General features: G+C 35.2%; 1 long non-coding RNA gene across 3 annotated transcripts in view; it reads left to right on the top strand.

The window, feature by feature from the left end:
* The window catches only part of LOC149917888 (uncharacterized), a 47,509-nt gene extending 33,977 nt beyond the window's left edge, over window positions 1-13,532 (top strand). For 2 of the 3 annotated variants that reach the window (XR_016467321.1, XR_016467320.1), the window contains 3 exons: window positions 8,911-9,177; window positions 11,959-12,204; window positions 13,245-13,532. This is a non-coding gene — a long non-coding RNA (uncharacterized LOC149917888). The remainder of the gene's footprint in view (window positions 1-8,910; window positions 9,178-11,958; window positions 12,205-13,244) is intronic. The other variant, XR_016467319.1, reaches the window with a different exon arrangement.
* The last annotated feature ends 1,583 nt before the right edge of the window (window positions 13,533-15,115 follow it).

Here is a 15,115-nt window from a genome sequence, read left to right as displayed (position 1 = left end):
GGAAAAAAGAATGGCAATTCCTGTTCTATTTTTGTGATATCTTTTATTGCAGAAGTAGCTTTTTTTCTTTTTTTACCTAGTTTGCAGCACAGTAAGAAGTGAGATTTATTCACTGTTTCATATTAATGTTTTTTGATGGTGTATTTACAAGTTTAATGCTTCTGATCTTTTGCTGATCATATGTAGGGGTATGAAAGTAACTACTCTTTCCTTCTTGAAGTTTGAGGTTGTACTAGAAAAATATTGCTAAACTGATTTTAAAAATGTCTAGAAGTTCTGGAAGAGTATATGTGTAAATTTAATAGCAGAAATTCTTGGAATACAAACAATCAAGTGGAAGCCAGTCAAAGGTTAGTTTGGACTTCTGTGTTTTTCTGAATGAGTTAAGCCCATCTTTAATACTGAGGTTTTTTTCATAACTCTGGTGGAGCTGAACTAAGAGCACAAAGTTCAAATGTTCACAGCATTTCTGGAATTCTAGAGACTTTAATCTGCTCCTAGAATTAACTTGAAAAATACTAGTATTAGCAACAGGAAAGTTTGGAACACTGGAAACTTACATTTGCACATTGTAAGAGTCAATAGGAGTTTAATTCCTTTCCCGGTGAATGGCTATGCTGGTGTTGAACAAAGTGGTCTTAATATTTGAGAAAGCTGAGAAATAAACCATCCTACTTTAAAATGACGTGCAGCTTTAGGTGAACAATGCCAAATTTTTGGGGGTTACCTTGATGTTGTGTAAGAGACTGTATAAACCTGAATGTGCCCTCCTGTAACACTTCTACAACTCTCCACCTGTGCATGGTTCCCTCAAGGCCAAAAACCTTTTAAAACGATGTTTTATGGGAGACAAAACAGTGCCTCTACCGGTCTAGGTAACTTCCGTGTAGGGAAATTCCGGCTTTATTTTTCTGTTGAAAAATCCAAGCCCTCTCTTTGATCAAGAGATGAAATGAACTTGTAAATGCTATCTGTGATTCCACATGGCATATTACATATGGTTGTCATTACTGATGCTTTTCTGCATAGTAATTAATGTCTCAAAGAGCTGTGCAGTGAACTTAGCCCCTAGAGGAAGACAAAATACCGTGTCTGGGGTAATTCTAAACTCATTTAAACACCAGGAAGCAATAAAGTTTTTTTCTTGCTTTTCTTCAAATAATAGCCTAAGGGGAAGAGTGTCTCTTCAACCACTGTTCATATGTCAAATGATGTTTTTAACACCACAGGCTGTTCACTATATGTATTAGGTATAGCTGAAATAGTACTTTTTGCAGATTTTCAAACTTTTATTTGAAAAGATAATGCCAAATTTATTTACAAACAACAAACCAAGTTTAAACGGAGGGACAAAAAAAAAACAAAACAAAACAGCACATACCGAGGTAAGTAAACAGAAATATAAAAGCATGTTGACACAAGTTACTTCAAAACAAGTTCAGATTGTGATGCTGCGAAATGCTTATGTTGTCCTTAAGAGAAGCTCAAGACATATCTAGGATAATTATTTCTTAGTTAAGAATTGAAGAGGAAAATCAAAGGGTAAGAAATAAAGCATAAAATTAGCAATCCAGTGTAACTCAGAAAGTGCTTTTTAGGCTGTCATTCTCAAAAGTGTAACTGCAATAGAATCCTGAAAGGCAAGAACACATTGGAAATCTGTTGGATTTCAAACCAAATGAAACAATGCTTCTCCATTCACCACCACCTGTCATTTTCTGAGTTTTACAGGTTTTTTTGTTTTGTTTTTAAATTTGTTACTGGAGCTGTTCTGCTGATAGTAGCGGTTAAGAAGCTGGGTCTTACTCTTCCTTTTATGCCTAACGTTTACTAAATTTAGAACTCTGTATGATTTGTGTAATGGGTAAGTTGAAACCTGTACATTTTACAGATCTTTGGCACTTAGTATTAGCTCAGAGAACTCTGCTTTATATTCACAATCTTTCCTTTTACTGGGTGCAAAAAAGCCCCAAGATTGCTTTGAGGAGTGGCAAATGCTCAAGTTAGCGTGTAATCACAGTGGGATGTGGCTTCTTTCAGTGGCGATTATAGTTCTCTGAAATACTGTTTCTCTGACTAATTTAGAAGCTGAATAACGTTCTAAATATGCCTGTTCTCTGCTTGTGTTTCTTCTGCTCTTCGACAGCCTAATGACGAAGGCTGGCCTCCAGAATCTTTGTGTTTTGCTTTGCAGTTCCATGTGCTTAGCAGCTTGCTGTCTGTTCAGACATATTATTCAGTTGCATCCTGCATTGTTTTGCCTCTTGGTATGTGCTCGCATTCAGGCCAAAGAGCCCAGTCCTGACAAAGTGGACAGTCTCCGTTTGGCAATTGCAGCCAGACAGATGGAGCTCCTTTCTATTTCTTCTGGCAGCACAAGTCTCTTTTTCAATTCTTTTTCTGGATCATTTGTTTATGATGGGGTCCTCTCAGTTAAGTTCAAGGAGCTGTTGATAGAAATTTACTTTGCCTTTTTGTAGATCTGGAGCAGAACTGAGAACCCTAAGGAATTACTGCTCTGACAAAATGTATGGGTCATGGTATCCATGTTCTTACAAAGTTAAGCACTTCTGTTGTACTGGTAGTTAAGAGTAGTAAGCGTCACCCAGTAGTATCTTGATGATTTTTTGAGGTCAGGGATTGGCTACATTAGGCTATTATATTACCACAACACAAGATTTTTGTGACATTGAGCAATTAAGTAGACAAGGCAAAGAAGGGAAACCCAAGAAAGGGAGATATTCTATGACTTACTCATTGTCTATAGAAGTAGAAAATTCTCAAATCCTATCGTAGTTGATACGAAAAGAAGTTTTACTGCTGCTTTTTTGGGGTTAGGCAGTCGCTCCAGGTTTGCACCTCCATGCTTAGTTCCACGGCCCTTGATGTACTTAGGTCACTTATAATGGGAGTCATTACTTTCTATGGAAAATACAATAGCTACAAAGAGCACGTTAATGCTATTGATAGTGCGAATTCACAGATACAAAAAGCTATTTTTCAACGTAGTCACCTCCATTAACTATGCCATTTCACCAGTGATAAACAAAAACCTACATGCTGTGCATGTAAAAGGGGGGCGGAAAAAACGTTGAAATGCACCATCCTTTGCCTCATTCTACTCACTATACTGACATTCACTGTTTTGTTTCTAGAAACATTCAGCAAGCATCAGTAAATGTCAGTAGGCAGAATCTTTTTCACATGGAGGAATTCAGTTACACACATTTTGCTTCATCTGCACTTCAGTGCCAGATGCCAATTGTTACATTGCTCCTCTGCTGCCACCTGTGCCATGACAAGATGTAAAAATATTGACTAGAAGGTCCAATTTTTACTATCATACACCAACATTCATCTCTGATGTTGTGAGCCAGCATAATAAACCGGGAGACTTTACTTTTGGAGTAACCCTTGTAAATACACAACATGATCTGTCAACAGTGAATTTCTTGGAATGAAACACAGCAGCAGTTTAATGGTACTCATCCTGCATGTAGTTTGTACCAGAAGAAAAGAAAAATTTTCAAATCAACCAAAACTGGAGGGAGAATTTTAGCTAAAAGAATATAATTATTTAAATTATAATTCAAGGTGGATATATAGGACAAGAACTGTTATAGGATCTGAGATGACCAAAACTGGTTACGCATCTCTCTGCTTCTACTCCCACATAAACCCTCTCCATGGAACTTCTCCTTTTATTTTCTTTAAAATCTGTGAAATGTTCTAATTTCATGAAGACTGATGTAATTATAAAGATTCCTCCCCTCACTGCTTTCTTAGACAAAGGGGTAGGCATAATCTTGGTGTTAATGTGATGACCAGTGAAGCAAAAAATATTGTAGACTGACATTATGGGAAAGGAATGTCTTGTACCCACATCTCAGTAAGTGCTAATGCTGCATCCTTGATGAGAAAACATTACTGCACTTCATGGATTATAGATTCTTTGTTCCATGCTATCTTTATATATAGTTATACTCCTGTTTTGAAATAAATATGGGTTATTTTCTTTCCTATATGATGCGTATTTAATAATCAGTCTTGTTTGTAGCTTTAAAATTGATGAGTATGAAAATAACAATTGTTCTATGGGAGGAACACAGGTTTTTTATTTCTGGTGACTGGCTATGGCAGTTTATCTTTCTGTGTCCTGTTTTGCTAACATAAGAATGTCTGTGAAGATAAGTAGACAAGTAGACATTAATGTAGTCTGAGAAAATGTTAATACTAAACACAATATGGGAATGAGCTGTTATATTTGAAGTATAGATCTTTTATTAGCAGAAGTTGTGTTAAGAATCACCTGTATGAAATTGTGTTTCTTCTGTAAAGATGAGGCTCATCTAAAATATTTATTTCCTCTACTCCATAATTTAAGGTCCTAAACTTTTCTCAGAAGTCCTGATTTTGATGATAAAACATTAATTTATAATTTTATCAATCTTGCTATAGCTGTTGACTGAGAACTGTTTGGCTTTTCTCTTACGGATGTCAGTACATTCTCAGCATAGGAAGTCTGTTTCTTACTCTGTATTTATTTGCTAAAGAATGCACTTTAAGCACTATATATTTACCTTTTTACAACTTTTTACATTTTACTACTTGTCTCAAGGTCAGAAAAATTTTCTTATGCTAAACATTTCGTTTAACATGAGATGAAGATGAAGAAATAGATTTTCAACGCAAAAGTTGAGGGGTAAAAAAATTCTATATGCAACTGTTGCTCAGATATTAAGTTCCTTAAAAGAACAAATTGGTGTATTGCTGTTAATTCTGTCAGCCTGTTTCTGAAATGTGAGACAATGTACATTTGTCCTAGTTTTTATGTATGTATGCTTTAATATATGTGTATATTCATTTATGCACATATATATTGACAGAACAGAGCTATTTCTCATTGTGAATTTATCAAATGCTGAAAGAGGCAGGGAAATGTGAATTTTGTATTGCCATTTTCCGTTATCTCAGATTTCATCTTCATGATCTGTTCTTAACATATTAATGAAAAGTAAGAGGCTAGAAAATAAAGTTAATATTGCAAATTTAACTATTGTCCAGCAAACCCTGTACTGATACTCCTGATTGTCATGTGAAGATTAGTTCATCTCAGAATATTCATACAGTCTTTTTTCTATTTCTATGTCATTAAGAAGGCAATTTGATCAATGATACTGTATTTTTAATCAGAAGAATGGTTAAGGATCCATCTTCTCTGCAGAATATAAAAGTAAGATTACTGCTCCTCTGTGTAGAGGATACAAAGATGCATAATGTAGTATAATTATTATGGAATAAATTTATTTAAATTTCAGTGTTATAATTCTGTATGAGATAGATGAATATTCTATAGAAAAGCCTGATTTTTATGAAAGAATATCATGGAAATACAGATTTGTATATATACAGATTTGAGAATAGGCTTTCTGGATTCTGCCCTGTCAAGATTCTGAGTTTTCTCCTGCAAATTACTTTATTCATCATGATCCTGTGTTGCAATACCTGTCTACTTGTGAGTACTTGTGAGTACAGATGATAGCTATTCTCTTTATAGAATTCTTCTGCATGCTCAAAGGCGTTCATTGACAGTTTCAGTAGTGCTGCATGGTGTTTTCACTGGAGCCATTTATACTTTAAACAACCTTGCAAGCAGAGGTTTTTTATTGAATATGCTTTTGTATTTAGCAAGAGGCTTCCATATAAAAAATGATTAGCTGCATTTGTGCTGCTGGTTTTTATTCAGTTCCTCTTGGTACAAAAGGACATTCAGTGTGGAGGCTTCTGGTGAGGAGTACGACTGAGGAGAAATCTTTTGAACTGCACTGAGCTGAGTAAAATCTGAATTGGTGAAATAATAAAAGTCATTCTTCTGTCATCTTCTTGTGAACGCTTGGAATCACTGACTCTAACTGCAGAGATCAGCTTTCAATTGCTGTTGACCTATGATGGACGTGACTTAGCAATCAGCTAGGAAAATTTTATCCAATTAAAAATCTCCTGGGTCATCCATTCTCTTCAAAATGAAGAATCTAAATAATAGGTCTCATGAAGATTGACAATTCTCAGCATTTACTTTTTTTCAGACATAGACACAAAGGGAGAAGAGAAAGAAGAGGAGTCAGTTAAGTGAGATAAATGTGAATGAGGGTCTGGAATATGAGGAGGAAACAGGCTTATTAAGAAGCAAGTAAAAGAATGCTTCAATAATTTAAAGTATCTATAAATCAGTGAGGTCTCATTGGTGTTTAACCAACAGTTAATAAGGAACAGCAACAAGAACTGATGATGTGATGATTCAATAGACACATTATAGAATGGATAGAGTAGAAGTGAGCTACCAGGAAGGAGCGAAGGAAATGACAAATGATGCAGAAGACAAATGCTCAGACTACAAATTAATTCTCTCATGCTAGGAAATATAGTATTTTGTGAAACTTCAGTGGCTACATCAGTTAGAATCTCCAAGAATCTCTTAGTACATCCTATAATGTACGCGGGTTTTTTTTGTACGCATGCTTTACCTTCTATGGCAATTGTTGAGATGTATTTTTTTCCTACAGAAATCTGCTCATGTAATTTTTTGATGTCACTTCTGTTAAGTTACTTGCATCTGATTTTTATTATTATTATTATTATTATTTAAATCTTAATCTGAGTATGCTTTCCTGTTAGAATTTATCTATCTCCAGGTAGTTATCTCCCTCTTTTTTGGATGAGTCACTAGGAAAACAGATCTCATTTGGTGTGTTGAGTGATTAAAGAAAATTGTTTCTTTGTCCAGGCAGAATATTAACTGCTCAGTCAATTCTATTCTATCAAAACAAACAACCTTTGAAAGAAATAAAATTACGAACTGGCAAGGAAATTTCAGAAAGATGGTGTATTCGCTCACTTACAGGTTACTAGCTGGTTTGATAGATGGTACTTTTGAAAAGAACTGTACAGTTGTAAAGATCTTCATATCCCAAAACCAGCTGTTCTGTCTGCAAGAGAATAAAAAATTTCTAATGTAGTATAAGGTGACATCTGAGTAAAAAAAGTGAGATGTTAGAAATACTAGAGTAACTGAGATCTTGGCTAGTAATTTTATTGGTAAGATTTCAGATGCGGAATGGATTTTCTTTTACAACTTCAGTGCACTGTGGTACAGATGAAATGAATAGAGCAGTTTTAGGTAGGTTACTCTCAAAATATGGAAAAGGAGTGTGGAACCATCTCCATATGGGCTTTTTGTCTGGAATTCATTCCGGTCTTAATTCTAACGGGTTACTTCAATGCCATGCAGAAAAGATGACTAAATTGTAGGGCGCTTGAGAAAAGTTTAGTATATTAACTGATGTTATTTGCTGCTGTTCCTACTAAATAAGACATTACTTGTATTACAGTGAAAAATGATTAGAATTACTTTCCTTTAAATGTTATTGATGTGAGGATATCTACAGTTGTGTAATTCATAGATTTAAGATAAGGCACAAAGGAGAAGCTAATTGTTTGAGACATGAATTAAATATATACATATAAAAACATATTTCAAAAGGAGATAAAAGCATGGTTCTTGGAATTAGATGAAAATGTGTAGTGTCACTTTTAGGCACTTTTTGGAGTGGAATAAATGTGAAATATTTCAGAAGATTAAAGTTACATGTCTCTTTTGGTCTTAGTAATTTTAATAATGGTAATTATAATGTACATTAACTATATTGCTATTCTGACTTATGTAGTTATGGTAGGACTATGACAGAAAGAAAAGTGAGTGTACTTTAAGTTCTAAGTGATCTGACGTGCTTTAGTGTTAATTGCTTGAGCTGTTAAATAGCTACATCTGTTCTAACAATTTCCCTCCTCAAATTTAAACATGTATATTTACATTTCTTCCGATCTTTGTAAGTCATAATTATGTACGTAAACTCTTTGGGAATCTATAGAAGATGAAGTGGAATTAGATGACGAAATGGAGTTAGACAAAGTGGAATTAAATCTGTGCTAGGCTGATGGGGATTGTACTTAAATGCCTGTCCAAAACTAAGCTGGATGCTCTGCCAAACTTGATGTTGGAAGTATGAGGTGCTGAATGATGTGTCAGGGTGTCTGGATGAAATACATGTTCACTCCTAATCTCTGACTGAAACCATTATTCTTTTACTGCCATTGTGGTAATAAGCGGCAGATAGAGCTAGAGTCCTTACTGCTGCTGTTACGAAAATCTTTTAAAGGGTTCTTATCAGTTTAAGGAAAAAAATCCAGTTTCAGATAAGTGTATTTATTTGTAAATCACAAATCTTAGATGTATTCCACTAATGAGTTGAATCATTAATCAACCTCTCTTCTCTTCCAAAAAGTTCACCATGATTTGTTTAAATATTTTTTTCAAATTATTCACAATTACTTCAGTTTCAGGAGTATTCATTGTTTACCTTGCATAGAATTATAATGATCTTTTTTCTGTTTTAAATGATTGTTTTTGGTTTTTTTTTTTTTCCCTGGACCTGGTGCATTAAAATTTAAATCATTTATTACAATTGCTTTTGCAAATCATCTTCTGTGATTAAATTTTTTAGATAAGGCCAACAATTATAGTGTAAATTCCTTCCACATGCAATGTTTGCTTAATATATTTCTCCTATTTGATTTTTTTGATCCCAAGGGACACAGATTTTCTTTCTTTATATTTATTGTGGAAAATAAAATTGATTTTAATTTACTGGTGGATCACTGGCAATTTAACAATGCAGCAAAGTGTATAACGGGGGTAAAATTCCTACTAAGTAAATATGCAATAATGAGTAATAAATTGTAACTGGAAATATGAGAACATAAACCTCTGCCTGCTCGGTGATTATTTTTTTTTAATCTTAAAGGAGTAAAAAATAAATAAAAATCCCCAAATGTATTTCTCTTTTATTTCAGATACTCGTGGATTAGATAATCACCGTCTGTGATAATTGACATTGATCTAGATACTCAGAAGACCTTCCTTCCCTAGTGACAGTAGTGACTTCTCCGCCAAGAAACTAGACTTTTCTGTGTCAGTTGTAACTTTGATTTCTAGATCCAAAAGTACAATAGAAACTCAAAAGTAAAAATAACGCATAAGGCTTTGAACCTCAGTGAAAATTTTTGTTCTGAAAGAATGAGTCCAGGACCATGGCCAGATGGCTTTTGAAGATCTTTAAGGTTAGACACTACAATGTGTTCCAGTCATCTTCACAGTTCTTCTAATGTTTGAACAGAACCTCATGCGTTCTAGTGCGTGGTCAATGCCTCTTTTCCTGTTACTGGACACTACTGAAAAGAGCTTGGCACTCTACAATCTCTCTTCAGGTATTTGAATGTGTTCACATGATTTTCCAGTCTGAAGTCTCAGCTATATCAACTTACTCTGAAAGCAGAGATGCTGCAATTGTTTGGCTTTTTTCTGGACTATCTCCACTGTGTGCATGAATCTGTTGTACTGAGAGTCCCAGAAATGCACATAATACTTCAAGTGCGACTTCACCAGTGCTGAGTATGGAACAAGGTTCTACTTCTTTAACTTGCTGGTAGCTCTCCTGCTAATGCAGCCCTGTATAATGCCTTACCTTCTTTATGATAAGAGCACATTGCTGATTTGTGTTGAACTTGGTGTCTACCAGAACAACCAGATCATTTTCTGCCAAATTACATAAGAGTTCTTATGAATGTATTCAAATACCTGAACAGAGGGTGCATAAAGGATGGGAACATACTTTCTTCAGAATATGCCAAGTGTTTTTTCAACCTGGGAACAGTCTTTCATAGTGCTGGACTTCATGCTTCCATGTCTTAATTTAACTTAATGAAGTTCTTATCAGCCCATTTTTTTTAAACATTTTGATGTCTCTTTGGATGGCAGCAAAGGCCTGTCAGCCACTCCGGTTAGTTATGCATGAACAGCAAACTTGCTGATGCTACATTCTGCACCATCATCCAGATATTAATGAAGATAATGAACAGAACATAACCAGTACTGACCCCTGGGGCATACTGCTACTCACTGTTCTTTAAGCACCCTTATGCCACTGATTACCGCCTTCTGCTACCAGCTATTCATACAGTTTTTATGCCAGCTCACTCTCTGCTCATCTAGCTTGTGGTTCGTGAGTTCTCTATGATGAATCAATGCGAAACAGTTGACAACTGCACTGAAGCTGAGGTAGACAATATCCAATTCTCTCTCCTTGTCTGCCAAGACAGTTGTTATTACCTAGGCTACTTTATTTCCAGAAGGAAAGATCATCAGCAAGATTACGTAAATAGACTTAGGGAACTGTGATGAATGGCTGAGACAAAATGTGACATGTGGCCTCCAGTCTTTGAATAAAGTTAAGTGAACGGAGTGTTCTTTCCCTCTTATTAATGGTTATAAATTATTTCTCAGTGTCAATAATTTCTTGATAGAAGCTGAAAGGATGAAATACCTTTGTTGTAGCTAACCTGATTATTCACTTATGTTACAGGTTACCTTATCTAATACTTGTACATATTTTGTGACAGATTAAGCTTCCACTGTTCTAGTTTTTAGGCCTTGAGAGGTTCAGAAGCAGGGTTGTTCAGTTCTTCCTTTGGGGAGTCATTCTGCTTTGGGTAGGGAGTCAGCTATTACTGTCAAAGAATAGTCCTGCAGTTGGTTATAACGGACCCTTGTGTTGCCTTCTCAGTTCAAATGAGTATGTAAGAATTTTATACAAAGTATACAGGCCTCAAATAAATAGAAGATTCTTAAATATTCATCAGAACAGGGATTCAGGCTAGAGCATCACTGGTGAATACCCTAGTATTCTGCGGAATCCTTTGTTTGCTTTTCTATTGCTCCCTGAATAGCTAAATATTTATTACAGAGCAGAACAGCTTCATAAGTAGACTCTACTCCTGCCACAGATCAAGCAGGAAATGAAATTAGTATCTTGGTTACCTACATGCTATGTTAAGACTTTCATTATCAGATTTCTAGATCTGAAGGGAATCTTGTCTTTCTTAAGTATTTTATGAGAGCTTGTGAGGTGAGATACTATGCTGTCAAAATGTGTCAAGAGACGTTGAAAGTCTAGACTGTACATTCCATAGTGCCTGAGGAATTACTTAGCACTGGGTACTATTCTGTGGTTGAAGCATTACTTGAGACCTCAAAGGGGAGGAAAATGGTGAATTTGCAAAAATCACATTTCTCAAATGCTGGATTTTAGCACAGAAAGTGGTATTTGGGCCCTAATTTCCTTATTTGAAATCCGTTCCTTACATGTCAGGTCTTGATAATGGAAAGAATTCTTAAAAATAGACAGTGTCTGATCACTTTCATCTTTACTAAAAATAAATAAAATCAAAGAAATGAAGACTTTTTCCTGACTAGCAATATATTTATCATGTTTTGAGTAGAACATCTGTGTCAAGATAGCTCATTAAAAATGGTGTCTTGGGTGACCTTTTTGGAGTTATGAAGATTCCCTTTTTTCAAGTTTGTAGATAATCATTACAAGTGTCTGAATTAGAATGATAATCACACGCTATCTGGACAGTGGAGTTTAAAAAAGTAACACTGAATAGGAAATGTCAGCTTGATCCATCTGATTTTTCTTTTTTTTTTTTTTTTTTTTTTTTACATGAAATGGTACTTATACTCTCATTAGTCAAGACTGCTGATTGTAAGAGTCCCTATTAAAATTTGTTTAAAAGCTCGTATTTAGCAGCAGATATTGTGAAATATGCAATGGGCATGAAAGCACAATTTTTTTTTTTTAAAGGAATAAAAGGGAGGTGGAGAAGGAAAGAAAGAGGGAGGATAATAAAAAGGGTGGAAAGGGAAAGAAAATAGCAACATTTAACATGTTATACAATGCGTAGCTATAGTTTGAGAGAAAAATAATAAGCTTAAAAACAAACTCCTATTTCTGTAATAACAATCTGTTTACCTGCATTTACCTTCATACATGTTTTCTTTAGGTAGACTGGAAGCTGTGTGGACCAGGGGCCACAACTTTCTTTGAAGCATCCTGCTAGATGTCATATGATTACATAAAGATTTGTAAGGGACTTCAAATCCCACCTAGTTACCATCCCCTGTTGTGAACTGGCTGCCCCCCACCAGATTAGGCTGCCTGGGGTTCCATTCAACCTGGCCCTGAACACCTTCAGGGATGGAACCTGCACAGTTTCTCTGGACAGCCTGTGCCAATGCCTCGTTGTTCTGTGAGTAAAGAATTTCCTCCAAACACCTAATCTAAATCTCCCCTCTTTTGGTGTAAATTTGACTTCTCTTTTGTGCTATTTGACTTATTTATTTTTTCTATTATACTTTGTTTTCTTTTAAATGTAATGTAAATTTATCTGCATTACAGAATACTCCTTATAAGTAATGCATTTATTCAATGCAAAATATTGAATCCTGCTCTTGGCTTTTCCATAGCTGTGATAAACAAAACTGCTTATGTCAGTGCAAGTTTCATACAAGTATTGGTAGGATGAAGGTCTGACTAAAAACAAAAAGTGCCTTTTCTTGAACTCCATCTATTTTCTTTACATGCTGTAGAGTATAGTGTCCAGGAAGACATGAAGAAAGCAATGTTAAAATTAACTGTTCCTTAAATTACTGTAGTAAGTCCCACTTATGCCAGCTTTGTGTTTGAGTGGAGAGAAAAAGGAAAAGTAGTTCAAAGACTAACACTTCTTTTGTGCATGTTTGCCTCTTGTTTAGATGTTAGAAAAATAACATTGGAGAGGCCTTTATGAAAACTGTGGTTTTGGGAGGAAGAGGTAGATACTGTGCTTTCAGTTTTTCATATTGAACATCTATCTTGCGCTCAGGGGAAGACGAACATCTTAACACCATTCTGCATTAGATATTCTTTTGAAAGTAGGCTATATCCTGGAAGACTGAGATTTACTAAGGAAATCCAAACATCTTGAAGTGGTACAGCTTGGGAGTACTGAAATGTGGTTGTTATGAACCAGCACAGTAAATTGAGGTCAATGCAAAAACACAATCCTGTGTAGATATCACAGAGCTTCCATATCTTCTAATGTTATCATGAATGCTTTCTCCCTTGGTGCACATACTTTAGCACGTTGATTAGGATCAAATCTGTGTTTTTACAGTGGCTGTTCTGAATGCCTGTGTACTGTATTTTGATCATCACTAAGGAGTTGTTCTGAGGGACTCTTGCTCTCTGTCTCCTCATCTATCATAACTGCCAGTTTAGTTCAGTTACTTTCAGGGACTTTGTTCACAGCCCCAGCATCCTTCTGTCAGGTGACCTCAAGCTGCACTGGGACCACAAAGCACAGGAGGGTATTGTATAACGACCTGGGATTTAGGACTACTTTTGGAATCCTTTCTTCACCATGCTCTAGTTGAAACCCAGCATCTGGATGAAATCTAGATTAAGAAGTGAAATGTCAAGGATGTTTTCTACGCTCTCTAGATTACACCTTATTGTGTTTGGATTATTTTTAATGTTTTGTGTTGCTAATCCAATTGTTTCATTGTTAAACAGAAATCAAACCCTCAAAAAAAAAAAAAAAAAAAGCGCAAAAAGCCCATGGCCATTTTTTCATATGTAGTATAGAGAAATGCAACTGGCCCTTCTTTGCTAGGACAGCTTGTTATACTGAATATTTCTTCACCCTTGCCAGACAGCAAGCAAAATAGTATAAAGTAATCTGTTGAAAATAATGAAAAATGTTTAATAGTTAATGTATAAACAAATCGAACACATTAGATGCTCTCTTTTTATGGTTGTAGAATCATTTTGGGCTTGTAATTAAGATTGACAGGACGTGACTGTATTTACTAAAGAGAAAATGAAGTATTAATTGTTCTGTTTTTCTATACTCAGTCAATGTTAAATATCTGTTCTGCGTCGTCTGTAAACTCTAACTGATGTGAGACTTAGGAATTGTTCACTCAGTTCCAAACTTGCCCTTTTTTTGTTTGTTTACTTTGAGCATTTCAGTTTGCTTTTCTGCTTTGCTGCTCCTGTCATTTCTAGCAAAATAATATCAATAATCTGGAATGTTCAGTTTTTCACTGTCTTTGAAGTTGTGAATAACTGATATTTTGAGAGAAAATGCTGTCGAGGGACCTGTTAAAATAAAAAGTACTAAGACAGACATAAGATTTTATATAGCTGGCCTACTTCTGAGATCTCAGGCCTGATTTTGCTAGTAATGTGAGCTTAAGGAAAGCTAAAATCAATGGCATTCCATTCCAGTGGTGGGCATTGACAGTTTTCCTTTTGCAGAAGTATCTTCTGTATTACTTAAAGCTAAATTTACTACTTGTGAAATTGTGAGTTCCAAAGTCAAAAGATATAATGTAGCTCTTGATGCAGAAGATATGAAACCATAAAATCACAAAGCGTCACATCCTAAAATAGGTAATAACACAATTTAGTATTTCGTATGTATTTTTAAGACTACTGTTTTCTTCCTAATATGTGAGGTTGGATGATTAATTTCAGCATCAGACAGACTGGAATTGGGGTTTTCAATCGAAAACAAAGTATTTTTCAAATACTTTTGGTTTATCATTCCTGTTTCTAATTATTATTTTTTGAAAAGCATAAATAAGTAGTGGTAAATAATTTGCAACTCAATCTTGATGAAGAATGTCAAGAAAAGAGAAAAGGAGAAGATGGAAATTTCAGTAGACTATATGAATGGACATTCTGAGGCAAAACTTTTCTTGCCTGCTTCTGATTCTAACTTTAGGCAACAATGGACATCAAGAAAAATACAGGAGACTCTAGTGATACATCCTCAGTTGCCTTTTACCTGTCTTGACAGAAATGAATCTCAATGAAACTGCTGAGACAGAAGTTGGCATCAGACTTTGCTATCTGATAATGCTAACATCTGTTATTATTAATAATTGATTAGATCTAACCAACTTAATGCTGCACCAAACAGTCCAATCATCAGAATGACACTCTGACCTTATGATCTAAATGAGCAGTATGAAACACTGTTCACTGGAGGAGGACTATGAGATACACCCCTGATAAGGAAATTGTCCACATTATTTGAAGAGAATATAAGTTACTGAAATATGGTTAAGTAAGCTAAAAAAATGTCCATTTCTGGACCCTGTTTCTGAGCATTC

This window comes from Phasianus colchicus, chromosome 5 (genome assembly GCF_987193195.1).
Source record: "Phasianus colchicus chromosome 5, bPhaCol1.hap1.1, whole genome shotgun sequence".
Lineage (NCBI taxonomy): Eukaryota > Metazoa > Chordata > Aves > Galliformes > Phasianidae > Phasianus > Phasianus colchicus.
Note: the sequence above shows the minus strand (reverse complement) of the source record. Positions and strands in the feature narration are given on the sequence as shown.